This window comes from Mus musculus, chromosome 1 (genome assembly GCF_000001635.26).
Source record: "Mus musculus strain C57BL/6J chromosome 1, GRCm38.p6 C57BL/6J".
Taxonomy (NCBI): domain Eukaryota; kingdom Metazoa; phylum Chordata; class Mammalia; order Rodentia; family Muridae; genus Mus; species Mus musculus.
This window is the reverse complement of record NC_000067.6, coordinates 113,925,951-113,943,374: the sequence shown is the minus strand read 5'-3', so window position 1 is coordinate 113,943,374 and position 17,424 is coordinate 113,925,951. Positions and strand designations below refer to the sequence as shown.

At 39.1% G+C, this 17,424-nt stretch overlaps 1 long non-coding RNA gene across 1 annotated transcript; it reads left to right on the top strand.

Annotated features, from left to right (window-relative positions):
- The first annotated feature begins 8,070 nt into the window (after positions 1-8,070).
- On the top strand, positions 8,071-12,450 carry Gm32985. Its single transcript, XR_387305.3, has 3 exons — positions 8,071-8,334; positions 9,922-9,963; positions 12,366-12,450. It is a non-coding gene; the product is annotated as a predicted gene, 32985 (long non-coding RNA).
- The last annotated feature ends 4,974 nt before the right edge of the window (positions 12,451-17,424 follow it).

Genomic DNA, 17,424 nt, shown 5'->3' with positions numbered 1-17,424 from the left:
GTTAAGTAAGAGAATAAATAAGCTACACCATGGCCACTTAAAAAATGTACCCAGACAGAGAACTTATTGGACTATTTCAAACCAACAGAGGAAAATGAGCTTTGTAATTGAAATGGTAATGGAATGAGTTAGGCATGGGGGGAGGGGGTCAGGGCATTCTCAGAGGTGGTATACTCAATAAATTGGCAACTCAGCCAGAAGCTTGTACAAAAGGACAAGGAAAGAAGATCAATTTCTGAATGAAATATGAGGTATCTGGGTATAGATGTGGTCTAGCTTCATAAATACAGTGGACATTACAGGACCAGTGTGGAATTGCTTCATAATTAATGACAATGTCTGTCCTTTATCACACCTTCCTGTCTTCCTTCTCCATACCAAATCCAGGCACCTTATCCTGCCATCTTGAGCCCACAGATATTAAAAGGGTATATAATCCTTTACTCTTCTCCAGTTGATAGAGACAGATTGCAGTATTAACTCATGGGTTATACCTTTGTTGAGGAATATCTCTGTGTCTTTTACTAGCTGATTCCTTGATGAAGACAGTTGCTGTCAGGGAAACATCCCCACCAAAAACTTCAGAAGGGTCTTGTAAGTTCAAACAGAACAGCCTCAGAATCAACCTAGAATGGCAATTTGGGAAGAAGCCACTCAAATGACTCTACACAGGAACAAGCCCCTTAGACTGATATGTAGCTCATTCTTGTGACTTGAATCATTCCACATTTTGAAATGTTTCTCAAGACTCTAGAAGTAAGTGAAACTTAGAAAGCTCAGGAAGTAAACAAATGTACAAAGATCAAGAAGTTCCTGAAACATATACCATCATAGTTGCAACAACAATAGCTAGAGAAAATTGGGAAAAATAAATTCTCTGACGAGTAGAGTATCTGTCCTTCAAGTGCCCTGATTTTCAGGGATGTATCGCTCATGACTCATCACCCATTTTGAGGTGGGATTTTCAGTGATCCAGCTGTTCTTGAGTCATCCACAATCGTGTGTAAAACTCCAGTGAAAACTCTGGTTCACTATGGGTATTTCATTTTTTTCCCTCTGTCCTCGGTGCTATATATGAGGTAAAAAGGCATTTACCCATGTTTGCCTAGGAAAATTTGCACAGCAACCAAAAAAAGACTTTGATTCTGAGATCAAAAGTTTGGAATACATGTAAGTCTATTTGCCAAAAGATGTCAGTTTTCTAGCATTACCACAACCTTATTACAGGCAGGATCTTATGAGGATGGAAAAGGCACAGGAAGCTATGTTTTATCCTGAGTTAGCATTAGTTTTGTTTCGTGTCTTACAAATGCTTGGCAAGGCCATGATATGAGGCTCAGAGGGGACTTTAAAATGTGCTGCTCTAAACAGTCCAGGCAGAGAGGCTGGTGAATTAAAGGCTTGACTTCCCCCCTCCCACAATGTCCAACAAAGGGAAACAGTACTACATTTAAAAGGAGGGCAAGAGGTGTGCTTAATTAAGCAGTACCAGTCAAAATATCACACAAAAAAGAATAACTCTCCATTGTCCAGGTCCCAGGATCTCTGGCAAGAGAGTCTGATAAGTTTTAAAGTTTCTCTCTAAGGAACAAGCTTCTTCTTTCTCCTCTGTCAGTTTCTAGGACCTCAGACTTTCCTTCTACCAGTACAGGTATCTTAGGAAAATTTCTATTTCTAGGGTCCATAATTTCAGTAATCTGATAGCCCAAAGGAGGCCATAAATGTCTCATTAGCTATCCTATTTTTTGCAAAACCAGTTAGAGCACCACAAGGGTTTTAAATAAGTTATATTGAAAAGATTCTGACTCTCTGGCCTGCTCTTGAGACTCTTTTAATCTGATTATGTTACCTTGTGTAACCTTGATAAAAGGACTTTTTCCTTGTCTTAGTTGGCTATTTTTCTCTTGGGATCTCTTCTTTTCTTGTAGAGGAAATGGGGGTGGGGGAAGTGGATCTGGAAAAGAGGGCAGGTTGGGGGAGCTTAGACGAGTGGGAGGAATGGACACTATGGTTGGGGTATATTGTATGAGAGAAAAATCTAATTTCAATAAAAATAAAATACCATAATTCACCTTCTTTCCCTCCTGATATGACATCAGGCAGCCTAAGTAAATGTTTCCTTCCAGTTCCTGTTTCTCACCATAGTGCTACCCTTCTCCATGGGTAGGTAATTCGTTGAATGCCTTCTCTTGGGTAAAATGAAATTGACCTGGAAAAGCACAAGGTTTAGGGATCAAATAGTCATCAACTTAAGTCAAGCTGTGTCACCCATCTTGCTTGGTACTAACTACAGATTATTCCTGGCCTCAATTTTCTACAGATCAAGGAGGAATGACAAATACACAGGGTTACTGGAAGGATGAAATATCCTAAAATTTGTGAGATTCTCAGTATAGAACTTGCAACATACCATCAAGACTCATCTATGTGGTGAGGCTGCTGTACTGACTACTGTTCACATTTTGCTTGTCATTGTAACTTTCATAGCACCATTTTCCAATGATTGCCCAAGATGCCAGCACCACTTAGGAACCAGTGCATGGTGATTGGTCCCTAGTAGGCACTGGGAAGATTCTGAATGCCTTCAACCTTTCCAATAACCTAATGAATGCATTTCTATATAAGTGTGTGTGTGCGTGTGTGTGTGTGTGTGTGTGTGTGTGTGTGTGTGTGTGTGTCCATATTGACTATTGGTGGAAATTGTCATTTAGTACATGTGCTATTATAGTTATCAACTTGACACAGTCCAAAGTTATTTGAAGGACTTATCAATTAGAGAATGTCTCTACCTGGTTGACCTAAAGGCATGTCTGTGGATAATTTTTTATTATTGATTGATGTGTAAGGTCCCAGCCCACTGTGTGTAGTGCCATTCCTGGGTAGATTGACCTGGTTTATGAAGGAAAGGTATGTGAGCTCCTGCCCTGGGAAACACACAGTGAGGAACATTTTTGATTGTCTCTGTTTTAGTTCCTGCATCAAGCTCCTGCTCTGGCTTCCCTCCATAATGCACTAAAACCTGTCATCTGCAATATACCGTTTACTACCCAAGATTCTCTTGGTAAGGATTTTTATCACAGCAACAGAAAAAAAAAATCCTAGGCGATATCTACAGACAAGGTGTCAGCAGAAGACAGGCTCCTGTCTGATGGAAACATTGAAATATGCACAATTCCCTTAAATACCACAGGAGTCCCTAATGTCATGAAGCTTACCTCCCACTCATCACCATCTTCAGCCATATAAGACATAGTTTATCTTCTCATTTTCAGTCACTCTCTCAGTTGCTCCTGACTCTCTGTCCAGGGCATAAAGGACTTGAGCAGTATAATCATGTGCATGAGTAGGACAAGCCAGTCAGTTTCACACCTGTTCACCGATACGCATTATAGCCTTATGAAATGCATCACATCTCATAGTGAACCTCACTCAACACCCTTTGCTTCTAAAGAAATTAATACAAGAGTAATATTAACATAATCCTTCCTTGTGCTTTTCTTGTATCACATTATATACATTGTGTCATTTAACTTTTCCAAGAACCTAATAAGTATCATGCTACTTCTTTGTAAAGTGAGAAACTAAGGCTCAGAGAAGTTGTGTTACTTAACCAGCTAAACACAGACAAGTTAAGAAAAAGAGCCCAAATTTGAACTTAGATAGTCTGTCTCTTAACATTTCTTAATTACCAGGCTTTATGTTGTTATTGTTTTTGTTGTTTTGTTTTTAAGAAAAAAAGATGTGATGTTCCTTTGGCTAGGAGATAGCTCAATGGTTTCCCTGTAAGTATACTGCTCTGAGTTCAAGCCCCCAAACCTACATTTTAAAAGTCAGATGTGGTAAGACATGCTTACATACTTGTAATTATATTACTGCAAAGATGGAGCTGTGGAATTTGTATGGTTTACTGTCTAGCCAAATTAGCTGAGGAAAAACACCTAAGATTGACTGTTGACTTCAACACACATGTGCACACATGTGACAGTACTCTCATGGACACACAGAACACATATGAACAAACAAATCCTGAGGCCCTACTTTGCATGGTACCATGTCTTAGGCATTGGAGCTGAAATTTCAGCACAGCACTACTATACTCCTCTACCCTCTTCACTTCCAGTTTCATTTTCCATTGTGAATGAACCCTAGCTTAAATGAAAGACATAAGTATTTATAACTTCCCTCTTGCTGTAGAAGTATGTAACAGAAGAACAAGATAAAGAAGAAAGGATTTACATGTGCCCTTGGATTTGGAGGTTTGAGTCCATCATGGAAGAAATGCAATGGGGGGATAGAGCAGTGCACTTCATGACAGCTGGGAAATAAAGAAACAGATGAGAAGCTGGGTCTAGGAATAAACTCTACTCCCACCCCCAATCCTCATTGTGACCTTCTTCTTTAAATTAGACTACAGCTCCTAAAGTTGCCACAACCTCATTAAATGGAAACAACAGCCAAATGTCAAAAATTTAGCAATTGAACCTGTGACAAACAATTCAGTGTTCCAGTCAACATAATCCAGGTCACTCTTACATAGACATTTGACTGTTACATTCTATCTCTGATGACTACTCTAAGAGAATAATGGCTTTTGTAGAGAAAGTGGTTGGTTTGAGATGATACCTAGAAAGGAGGGGATGGCACAAGGATGTTAAAATCTTTCTGCCACAAGAGCCCATACTACATAGACCAATGTGGACTGCTTTGTCTTTTAAAATTCAGAAAGTGGGTCAATGACCACAGCATAAGTCCATGAACCTGACTTACAGAACACAGGCATTTAGAACCCTAGGCATAAGCATCATTAAAGGGCCAGCACTAAATAATCTCTGAGGTCTGAATACATCCTTTTATGTCCTCTATAGTCAACCTTGTAATCAGAAAGAAATAATTCGGAAGCTCACCACAAGGCTCTCTGAGTTGGAAGCAGAATATCAGCAAGGCCACATTTCTTCTTGGAGACTCTTCAATAAACTTTTTGTTTAAAATTCTAAGAATCTAAACGCATCCTAAGTTATAGGATTCATCCTCCAAGCCAGCAGCATAACATGTCTCTAAATGTTTGATCTTCCATGAAGCTGAAGAAATAAAAGATGAAGTGGAGACATCCAAAGCTACAAGTGTAAAGGATATTCACATTAACCTAACCCAGCCCTCAGAAGGTAAGAGCTGTTGAGCTGACACAGGAAAGTTAGAAGGAGTCTTTTGCCTTGCAGAAACTTTGGAGTTTCATTAGGTCCCATTTGTCAATTCTCGATCTTACAGCACAAGCCATTGCTGTTCTGTTCAGGAATTTTTCCCCTGTGCCCATATCTTCAAGGCTTTTCCTCACTTTCTCTTCTATAAGTTTCAGAGTCTCTGGTTTTATGTGAAGTTCCTTGATTCACTTAGATTTGACCTTAGTACAAGGAGATAAGTATGGATCGATTCGCATTCTTCTACATGATAACAACCAGTTGTGCCAGCACCAATTGTTGAAAATGCTGTCTTTCTTCCACTGGATGGTTTTAACTCCCTTGTCGAAGATCAAGTGACCATAGGTGTGTGGGTTCATTTCTGGGTCTTCAATTCTGTTCCATTTGTCTACTTGTCTGTCTCTATACCAGTACCATGCAGTTTTTATCACAATTGCTCTGTAGTAAAGCTTTAGGTCAGGCATGGTGATTCCACCAGAGGTTCTTTTATCCTTGAGAAGAGTTTTTGCTATCCTAGGTGGGAACAAAACACCCATGGAAGGAGTTACAGAGACAAAGTTTGGAGCTGAGATGAAAGGATGGACCATGTAGAGACTGCCATATCCAGGGATCCACCCCATAATCAGCATCCAAACGCTGACACCATTGCATACACTAGCAAGATTTTATCGAAAGGACCCAGATGTAGCTGTCTCTTGTGAGACTATGCCGGGGCATAGCAAACACAGAAGTGGATGCTCATAGTCAGCTAATGGATGGATCACAGGGCTCCCAATGGAGGAGCTAGAGAAAGTACCCAAGGATCTGCAACCCTATAGGTGGAACAACATTATGAACTAACCAGTACCCTGGAGCTCTTGACTCTAGCTGCATATGTATCAAAAGATGGCCTAGTCGGCCATCACTGGAAAGAGAGGCCCATTGGACACGCAAACTTTATATGCCCCAGTACAGGGGAACGCCAGGGCCAAAAAGGGGAAGTGGATGGGTAGGGGAGTGGGGGTGGGTGGGTATGGGGGACTTTTGGTATAGCATTGGAAATGTAAATGAGCTAAATACCTAATAAAATTGGAAAAAAAAAATAAAAAAAAAAGAAAAAGGAAAAAAAAAAGAAAAAAAAAAAAGAAAGTTAGAAGGAGCCAATTTAGTAGTGAATGAAGATGAACAAAACACTGCTGGGATAGACATAGGAGCAGGAAGAAACAAGGAGTAAGACATCACCATTCCTCATCTCCTTTAAACACCTACCATGGGCCAATGGTAGGAGGGAAAGGTTGTCCTTGCTGAAGCACAGTTTGCAAAGGGCCAAGAAGCATGCACATATAACCCAGGGACAAGAAATTAATATTTGACAAGCTTACTATATGGTCATCCTGCTTCTAAGAACTGTTGAGTTCACTCAGGTTAAGAAAAATATCACTGTCTCTGTCTGTCTGTCTGTCTGTCTGTTTCTCTCTCTCTCTCTTTGTGTGTTTGTGAATGTGTGTGTGTATGTGTGTGTGTTTATTCATACACATACACATATGTGATATGCATGTGCAGGCCAAAGGAAACCTTACTTGTCATTCATCAGGTACCACCCACTTTGAGACAGGGTGTTTCATTGACTTACTCAACATGTAGTCTAGACTACTCGACACAAAGCTCCAGGTGTCTGCCTGTCTCTGTTTCTCATATGCTGAGATTGTAATTGCATTTTACCATACCAAGGTTTCTACATGAGTCCTGAACAAAGAACTTACGTCCTCAAGCTTTCATAGCAAGTATTTTACCAGTTGACCTTTTTCTTCAGCTACCAGTTAAGAAATTATTTATAATATTTCAGTGTAGTAGGTATATTTATTTCTTTACAGGGAAACAGGGACTCAGAGTTATTAAGGAAACATCCAAATGTCACCCTGCTGAGAGATATCAGGACTCCTGTCCAAGGAACTATTTTCCTTTTCTCTATGACTTAGATGCCGAATTCTGAATACACAAACCAACCTCCTGGGACAGCACTGGGCTGAAAGTATACAAAAGTGAAAATGGGGAGATGTGTCCCCCTAGCAAAAGCAAATGACTGCAAAGCCTCAAAATTCTGATCAAGCCCTGATGCTACAGAACCACAGACCATGAAACATGACCTGTCAGCTCTTCTCATCCATACCTGCCCAATACTCACCTCTTCACAATAACTAGCCTGCTGGTACCCAGTTCCAACAGGCATAACTGCCTTGCCTGTGATTATAATCAGCCACTTTGATTCCTTTAGTGGAAGCAAGGCCCTACTCACTTCAGCATCTCTTGTTGAAAGTACTACTCTAATAGTTTTCTGTTGCTATGATCAAAACAATCTGACCAAAAGCAATTTATGAGAGGAAATGGTTTATTTCATTGTAGAGGTTAATCCATCATTGAAGGATACCAAGGCAGAAACAAAAGGCAGTACGTTGGAACAAAAACTATGGAAGAATTCTGCTACAGACTCACTCACTGGCTCATGCTCAGCTTGTTTTATTATTATTGCCGTGGCCCACCTGTCTGGAAATCCTGCTTCCTCCATGGGCTGGGCCTCCTCACATAATTCATCAGTCAAAACAACATTGAACAGCCATGGCCACAGAACACTTTGAACAAATAATTCAGGTTGGGGCTCCCTCTTTGTAGAAGGGTCTAGGCTGTGTCAAATTGAAAGTAAAAAGTAGCTAGAACACAAATCAAAAAAAAAAAAAATCACAATACCATGTCCTGAAAACATCCTTCATATTTTCTGCATAATGTTAAGAAGGTTCTTTTTAAACACAGGGTCATATGAATCTCATATTTGCCTCAAACACACTATATAACTGAATGTGACCTTGAACTTCTTATATTCCAGTCTCCACCGCCATCATACTGGGATTACAAGTATGCACAGGAATTCCAGGTTTATCCAGGTTCATCAAGCCCAAGGCTTGGTGCATGCTAAGGAAGCAGTTTCCCAGCTGAGCGACATTCCAAGCCTGAGGAAGAAATCCTGTTACGTTGCACCATCTATTCTTACTGGGTAAACTGAAAGTTACCATGAGAAGATTAGACTGGGGCACCTGAATATCTCAGAACAGCACACAGGAACACAACACACCCAATCATAAATGGAAACATACATCTGCTTCTGGTGAGTTTATTGTAAAAGTGCCCCACTGTGTACTGTGTACCTCCAAAAGTCTAGTGGCACGATTTATAAATTGTGTACCTGCAAAACACCTGCCTTAAATGTGAGATACTAAAAAAATTCACAGCAGTCTGTTATTCTTACAAGCAGAAATAAGATTCCAAACAGACCTAGTATGCAAAAATTAATGGATTGGAAAGCAAGATTTTAAAGTACAAGCTCTCAAAATTACACAGGCTGGCAGACTCACGCAACTCATATTTTAGATCAGTGACAGAGTATGAGAAATATGAAGCAACCAGGAGGACTTTGACAAAGAGCAAAGCAAGGGCAGAAGAGTAACAAAAATAAACAAACAAACAAAAAAACAAAACAAAAAAAAAAACAAAAAAACAAACAAACAAAGAAAAACACAATTGGTCAACGCACATAACCCCCTCCAAGGAGATAGAACTCTATTTTCAATGGGAAGCTTTGTATTTCAGTATAGCAAATAGTATTTACAGAAACAGAATCCACAAAAAGAAAAATAAAATTCCATAATGGGAAAGCAAAATAACCAAATTGTATCTAGATCTCCTGCTTGATGGTTAAGTCATTTTATATTGAATTCAGGTTTCATGGCCCATTAAAGATCTGGAGGGAGAATTCTCTGAACAATTCTGGACTAATGAGTGTTTTGCAAATTGTTTTTCTAACACATTTTTGTTTTTATCTCCTCAGACTAATAAGAACCTTATTGGTTTTTTCTTATGAAATTTGGCCCTACACTTGAGAAAAACAGCAGCTATTTTATTTGAACCTAGTGTATTTTCATTAGTAGATGTTGGTGCTTTTTGTCTTTGAGATTCATTTTGTACATTGATAAGCAAATGGTGCTGTCAGTCAAACTATTATAGTCTTCTACACATAGTTTCTACATAGCTTTTAAATATTTTTGTCAAATGTTCCCTACCTCCCCCATAAGGATGTGGGTTTTCTTTTGTGGATCCAACAGCTGAAAAAAAAAAAAAAAAACAAAAACAAACAAACCCAGAACTGACAGAATAATGTATGGCATCTACAAACTCCCTTTTCCAGAGACACCTCTAGAAGGAAGAACCCAGTATTCCAGCAAAATAAGCCATCTTCCTTATCAGTGGCACAGATAATCAACACAGCAGCCATTTCTTGGACTTACATGGCAAATTATTTTTGATAATTTCCCCTACAGACATCAGAAAAAGCTGTTAATCCGTTGTTTATAAGTCCTGTTAGGAAAATCAAGTTAAGATGTGGCTAGGAAAACCTCACTCATTCATCTCTTGTAAAAAAAATTGTCTTAGCTACAGGGGTATATACTTCTCTTATAAACATAAGGCTATAGGAGATATATTAGTCTCTGGTTTCCTTGTTCTCACAAAGTAACCTGACAAAAAATAACTCCAGAAAGAAAAGTCTTATATTGGGTCAAAATTTAAAAGTGCAGTCCATTATTGCTCAGAAGTCACCCAGGAAGGAGCTTAAGGCCCCTGCTCACATTTAATCTGTAGTCAGGGGGACAAAAGTAGCTAATGCTAATGCTTACCTCATTTTTCCTCTTATTCTTAGTCTGAGATCCCTGCCTATTGGATGGTGCCGTCTACATTTAGGGTAAGTCTTCCATGCTCAGTTAAAAAAAAAACAAAAAAACAAGACATATGAAGACATGTGTTTCTAAACTGATTATAAATCACCTGACATTGAGTGAAGGTTAGCCATTATAGAAACAAATAATTTGTCTGATTTTTTTTTTTCATCAGCCACAGGTGTTTTTTCCCTTCAATGTAAGAATCCAATGTATCTATTTCTTAAAATCAACACATAAGACTTATTGATTGAGTTTTCTTCTTACACTGAATGTTGTTCTAAGTCCCGGGTCACAGGAGAATCAAAGGAGCTACTCCAGTTACTAATCATACTACCTTCCAATGTGTGGAGACAAACTGACAAAGAAACATATCCTGGCAAGTGACAATAAGTGCCCTGAAAAAAATTAACTATCAGAGAGAAGAAGGTGGTTGGCAAAGAAAAGCTCTTCCCTACTTCACAGTTTCTATGAGGTACAAAGAAATAAATAATGCCCAGAACAACAACAACAAAAAATTGCACTATGAAGAAAAAGTAGAATAGAAGTGAAGAGAAAGAAGGAAAGTGGAAAGAAAATGGAAGGGGAGAGGAAATGGGAGAAAGGAAAGGTGCTGACAACCAATTTCCTCCCAACTAAAATATTTCATCTAAGAGAGAGGGTCATTAAAACACTCCATAAAGCACAAGAAGTTCCTGAACGTTATAAGATTAATGACCACCGCCCCCCCCCCCCCCCAGTGCTACATGAAGTGAGAATTGCTAGGAACAAGAAATACTGACCAGCTGGTCTTCCAGTAAGTTGTGAAGACATGCAGTGTCTGTGAACTGTCACTGTAACTGGTGTGGTCTTTTCAGAGTTGCACATTCCTTTGAATCATAGTCCTGTAAATAACCATAAATAAACTCATCGATTTGTCAAGTTAGACTTCCTTGGAACTGTCTCTTTGGCTTGTGGACTATCTCCTATGGGAAGAGAGAGAGAGAGAGAGAGAGAGAGAGAGAGAGAGAGAGAGAGAGAGAGAGACAGACAGACAGACAGAGACAGACAGAGACAGAGAGAGAGACAGAGAGACAGAGGTAGAGACAGAGAGAGACAGAGACAGAGAGAGAGACAGACAGACAGAGAGAGGCAGAGATAGAGACAGAGAGACAGAGACAGAGACACAGAGAGAGAGACAGACAGAGACAGACAGACACAGAGAGACAGAGAGACAGAGGGAGAGACAGAGACAGAGAGAGACAGAGAGAGAGAGACAGACAGAGACAGACAGACAGAGAGAGAGGCAGAGATGGAGACAGAGACAGAGAGAGAGACAGAGACAGAGAGACAGAGGGAGAGACAGAGAGAGACAGAGACAGAGAGAGAGAGGCAGAGATGGAGACAGAGAGAGAGAGAGAGGGAGAGAGAGAGAGCACAAAGGCCTTGATAGGTACACTAAATGACTACTACTGAGTCTTCAAAGCAATAAATTTTCCCTGATAACTCAAGGTCTTATGAGCTAGAAGAGCATATTTCATAGGAGACGTGCTCCAAATTCAGATACCTGGAAAGTCTTCCAAAAAGAAATGAAAATTTACTCAATGCAAAGTAAAGTGAGAGGCAAATAAGGAGGTAAGTTCCATCTTCCATCAAGAAACCAATTGGTGGTGGGAGAGAGATTCTCCTTGAGAAAAAAAATAAATCGTAACATAAAAGAGATTTCTAGCTGTGCAGCATAGATATGCTAAGATCTCCGCATCTCTGGCTCTTACAGTATTTCCACTCCTTCTCTAACTTTGGGGTAGGTTGATATTCTTAACTATTTTTTAGGAAGGTAAAGTCATGTTCTTTAGGAGTAGAGAAGGCCAAGTGAGAGCACTTCTAAAATAAGGGTATGCTTTTGGGGGGAATTCCAATTTACTCAAAATTTATTCTACGTAAAAGAAACTAAGTAAAAGAAGCAGGGATATGCACAGCAGTTTGTCCCTCATATCTACAATAAAAATTTCTTCTCAAACATACCTAGAAGCAGCCATTTCTTCATTTTTCACTCGTGTTGAAAAGAGGCAAGACTGATACCACTCATCTTCATTCTCTAGATTTCTGAGAGTTTATCAAAGCTGTGTAAAATTTGTTTCTGGAAGACAAGTTGTCATTCTGGCTAGCATCAAACTTTGAGATAATTTCTCCTCAGACTCCTAGCAAAAATCCTAATTTGGGGGGACCATTATTTCAATAATATGATATACAAAGGGAGGAACATCAGGACTCTTTAAAATATCTTCATTCCCGACTATACAGTATTGTTCCATATTTTCTTCAGAAAAAGTTGTACACATGAGGAAGGGAGAAGGGCCAGGGATCCTCTGCTCTCAGATTGGGCTACAGACACACCCAAGCACTTGCCTCCCTTGCACTTGAACATATGGCTTTGTTTGATTTTCAGGTTAAGTTGCTCCTGCTGTAAAGATGATCAGTGAAATGGGTGCTGGCAGCACAAAACAGAAGAGGCAGTGAGCATGGATAGCTGAAAAGAGTTTTTGCAAATTATTTTTCATTAAAGTTGAAAATGGATTCCCAAGACACTGTGTCTTTAGTATTCATTGACTGTCGCAGAAATTCGATTTACATTAACTGTTACAGAAAGTTCCCATGCCACCTTAAAGCTGTGCCATCCACAATATGGCCCTTGAGCCCAAGCTAGGCTCACCTCGGGAAGCTCAATGCCAGTACAGGGCTTAAGAATACAGGCTTTCCCAGCTAGGGCTTCCACCTCTCTAAGACCTAAGCAAATCAACATGGGTAAAGGACTGGAAAGTAGACTACCAGTGAACCTGATACATGTGTCTCTGGAACTTTCCCTCAGTAGGTTGCTTAGCTTCTACCCAAGCAGCAAATAAGAATAATTCAGGCCACTAGCAGACTCTCTCCACTCAATTTAAAGCATACCCACTTGGAATTAGGAAATGAGAGTGATTGGCTTTTAATTGGCTTTTATGATAAATCAATGGTGAACTGCTGGTGAACCAGCTGGAAGAAAATTGTATTTTTACTGAGAGGTGAAATGGTATTTTTTACCCTTTTATGGGAGAAAGGAAAAAGCAACAATGTTTCAAATGAATCAGTAGGAATAAAAGAAAAGGTGGAGGGAATGTTAAATGGTACTTTTAATTTGAAAGAGTACTTTATTATGACCTTTATTAATTATGAATTATTATTCCAGTTATTATTGGAAATAGCTGTCAACTGCTAAACTACTATGTTGCAGTTACTCTAGTAAGAAAAAATGAATTGACTCAGCATAGCTCAAGCTAATTTTGGTTTTGAATATGTTTGGTAGGGCTGTACACAGCAGAGAAGTTCCACTCTACACAGAAAAGATTGGGGGTCTCCCTCAAGGGAAATCAATGGATCCTTCATAGCACATCTTCATACCACATAGCAGCATGAAAAATTACCAAGTAAAGACAGTCTTGCCAAAAGAGAGCAGAAATCCTCACTATCAATGCCAAGTAGAACAACTAGGGCTATAGCTCAGTTGGTAGTGTGTCCTCTTAGCATGCATGAAGCCCTTGGTTCTCTCCACCTCAATCTGGCCTGCTGGTGCATACTTGTCATGCCAACATTAGAGAGGGAGAGCAGGAATATCAGAAGTCCCAGGTCACTCTTATCTTCATAGTGAGTTAAAGAATGGCTGAGAATGCATGACACTGTCTGCAAAATGTATGTGTTGAGATGAGGTGCCTTCTCCTTTGGGGATAAAAAGGATGATTTTTTTTAATACGAAGATAGGAATTTTTCTTCTGGGGGTGGCTTTAATATCATGTGTTCTCATCCTATCTCTGTCCAGAAGAATTAAGGGGGAAATCTGGCTGAACTTCCCATGTTTTTTCACCTGTGAATAAGTAAATGTTCTTTAGCTAATTAAATATATATATATTGAAGGGTGGGGCAAGCAGGGGTAGTTAGTGGATCAAGATTAAAGTTGTCAGAGGGACCATCAGTGACTAATGCCTACTTGGAAGATTTGTTAGAAAACTTCAAGTAGCTGTGCACATCAGGCCTATTCTCATAAGGAAATAAGATGCAATAAGACAGGCCCAGAGAAGAAATAGGCAGTGTAACAAACAGCACACTACTAGAGGACTGAAGTGGGATGTGACCCTGTGTTTCAGTTTTCACATATTATATATTACATATTAAACATATTGCCATTTATATGGAACATATTCTAAAGATAGACACCATACACATCCACTTGACTATCAACAGCTGGGACACTGATTCCCCAGCACTGGAATTTCCCCAGGAATCTCCTGATGGGAGAAATTAAAAAAAAAAAAAAAAAAAAAAAAAAAAAAAAAGCCTAGCTTCAGCCAGAGGGCATGTTATTTCCTGGGAAAATATTTTACATAGTTCTAACAACATGTATAACTCTCCTGCAGGGCTGACTCCAGTCCAAGACAGTGATAAGACAATGATGAGTGGAACCATGACTGCCTAATGGGGCATACCTCTTACCTTCTGTTTAAACATAATCAGCCAATGGCAGGACCTGGAGATGGACCTGAGGATTAGTAGTGTTTCTTATTTGTTTCTCTTCTCAGTGTTGCCACATTGATTTAATCTCTCTTTTTTATTTTCACCATTACTTGGCCAATTGAACATGAGTGGCTGAATCTCCCTTCTTAGAATTACCAGGGACCAGATTCTCATCTTTTAACCCTAGTAACATCAGGGCCAGTGTGCTGATGGGCCCTAAGAATTCATTTCCTTGGAAATAACATGCTTCAGATGTGGTAATCATAACTATTAGATACAGTTGTTTGAATACTAGTAATAAATTGATTTCTACTGATTTGTTTCACATCTTATGAAATGACTGCTAGAAACCATATGAGTGCGGTGCACTGTAGTCACACTGGCCAGCCCACAACTAGCCCATAAGCATATTTCCTCAGTTTCTCAAAAATGCCCTTCTACTTTTGGACAAAGCAAATGGATGGAGTGGATTAGAAAAGAAATTAATTTATTTTTACATAGTGTACTGCATCAAAAATCCAAAGAGAACCACATTCACAGAAATATTATTAGACTATATTGTTAAACTGGTCTATTCATTGTTAGTTATTGTTAATCTTTTATTGTGCCTAATTTAGAAGGTGAGTTTCATTATAGTGTATAGGTATATTAGAAACCTTGTTACTAATTTTATATATAGGGCTGAGGTTATCCAACTTGGAAATTACCTTCCATAAATGTGGACCAAGGTATAATCATAGTATTGCTTCAGGTGTGGATCTGAACCCAGAGAGAACCTGCTAAGAATTTCTGGATTGCGTGAATGGCTAATAGTGATAGAACTGGACAACACTGATTACAATGCATGGAGGTGTACTCCTGAGAAGTGGGGCAGAGAGATAGAAAATGTTAAAAGCTCAATGATACTTAGCCAAGAGAGTAATGATCCTTTATGGTCATTTCCTTCGCTGCTGTTTGGAGAGTGTGAGCTTTTCCTGTGAATCCTCTGTCCTTGGAAGCTCAGAATCAGTGTTTTCCAGCCTTTCTTTTATATGGTAATCTTGATACCACCCCACGATCATAATCTTCTGTCACAGTACTACAGGGAAAAATGATATATTTCTTTATACATGTACATAAAGGGCTGGTGCTATTCATGATTTCTATTCAGGGACACCTTTCTTAGAAATAATTCATGAGGAAGGCACAGAGTGAACGTGGGTTTTTACAGAACTGGGGATTTTAAATAGTAGAGACAGAATACAATATACTTTTGCTGGAAAGCCATTGTCTGGGACATTGGGTCAAGAATGAAATGTAGTAATCACAGATAGGATTGGCTATTATTTGTATTGGAGCATAATTCTCAGCTCTCACATCTAAGGTACCTAGTAAAAAATATGACTTCCAGAAATGTGTAACTATTTTCTTACCTAGTCAAGGCCATCATTCTACTAAAAAACATAATTGTAACCACTTTTGTTATTACTATTCATAAATTAACATATATTTATATGTAATCTCTTATAACTTATCTAGTATACATTGATTCCCAAAAAACTACCACCTCTGCTTTCTTATTCTCCCTGCCATCTAATATATTTAGACATAAAGGAAGAAAGAAATAGGTGTGTGTGTGTGTGTGTGTGTGTGTGTGTGTGTGTTTCTGAGTGTAAGCTGAGGACTGTTCTTGAGGACAGGCCTTCAAGCATAAACATGATGTTTTAAACTCCTGCAATCACAGAACTTAAAGTGTAGTACAAAGTAGAATCAATCAGGATGTGTTCAGCAGCAGGAAAATATGATTCCAATGCCTGAGGTTTCAATCTAACATGTTGTTATTCATAACAAAATGTCCAGAGAGACAAAACTCCAGATGGCAGTTCCAGAGGTCTGCTCGGATTCTATGAGTTTCTTCTCTCCCTATTGTAGAAGTGGGACTGTATCTAAAACACGTAGATAGTAGTACACATTACTCCTGCTATACAACCTCTAAAAAGGTGTTCCTCAGTCAGTAAGGTGAGTCACAATGTAAGGGCAATTGCTGTCAAGCCCAGTGACCTGAATTTGATCTGTGAATCACAAATAGTTAAAGGAGAGAGCTTATTATTGTAGGTTGTTCTTCAGACATCCACATGCATGCCAGGTGATGCACACATATATGAAGCAAAGTACACAAACAAACACATAAACACATATGAGAGAGAGAGAGAGAGAGAGAGAGAGAGAATAAATGGAAAGAGAAGGCATAGTAGAAAGTACCCACACCAACCCCAGTAGACTCTCTGTGACACGTTCTACAGACAGAGGCAAAAACTTCAAAAGAAGGAGGCCTCCTTGAACCTGTTGTAGAACTTTTGCCTGGAACATAATATTGAGCAGTAGGTCTCATGGCAATTTATCTGTTTCTTTTATTCCTTTTCTTATTTACAACATGTTCCTGATAGCCCAGGCTAAGATCTTAAGTGGGAAAAAATGGGTAAGAAACAATCCCTTGAGAATGGGTCACTAGCCATGACCTTATCTCCGGGAAAACCAGCGCTTTACTTCATGAATCATTTACAAAATTACATAGCAGCATTATGATAGATAAAAAATTTCCCAACAATAAAATTTCATATGGCTGCAAATGTGTCATAGGAAGTGGGCTTCCGTATGTGATAAAGAAAGCCTTAAACAAAAATAATTAAAATAATTAAATTTATATTTTGAAGATTTTACAAAAAAATCAGGCACTAGATGTTAAGCAATAACTGACAATAAAAATTTATTAATCTGCTCTTGGAAATATGCCACTAGCCTAGGATGACTGCCCCACTGAATACACCCTTTCAGAGTTGCAATACTAGGATGATATTTTTCAATTTTTTATTAGATATTTTCTTCATTTTCATTTCAAAGGCTATCCAGAAAGTCCCCTATACCCTCCCCCACTCTGCTCCCCTACCCACCCACTCCCACTTCTTGGCCCTGGCGTTCCCCTG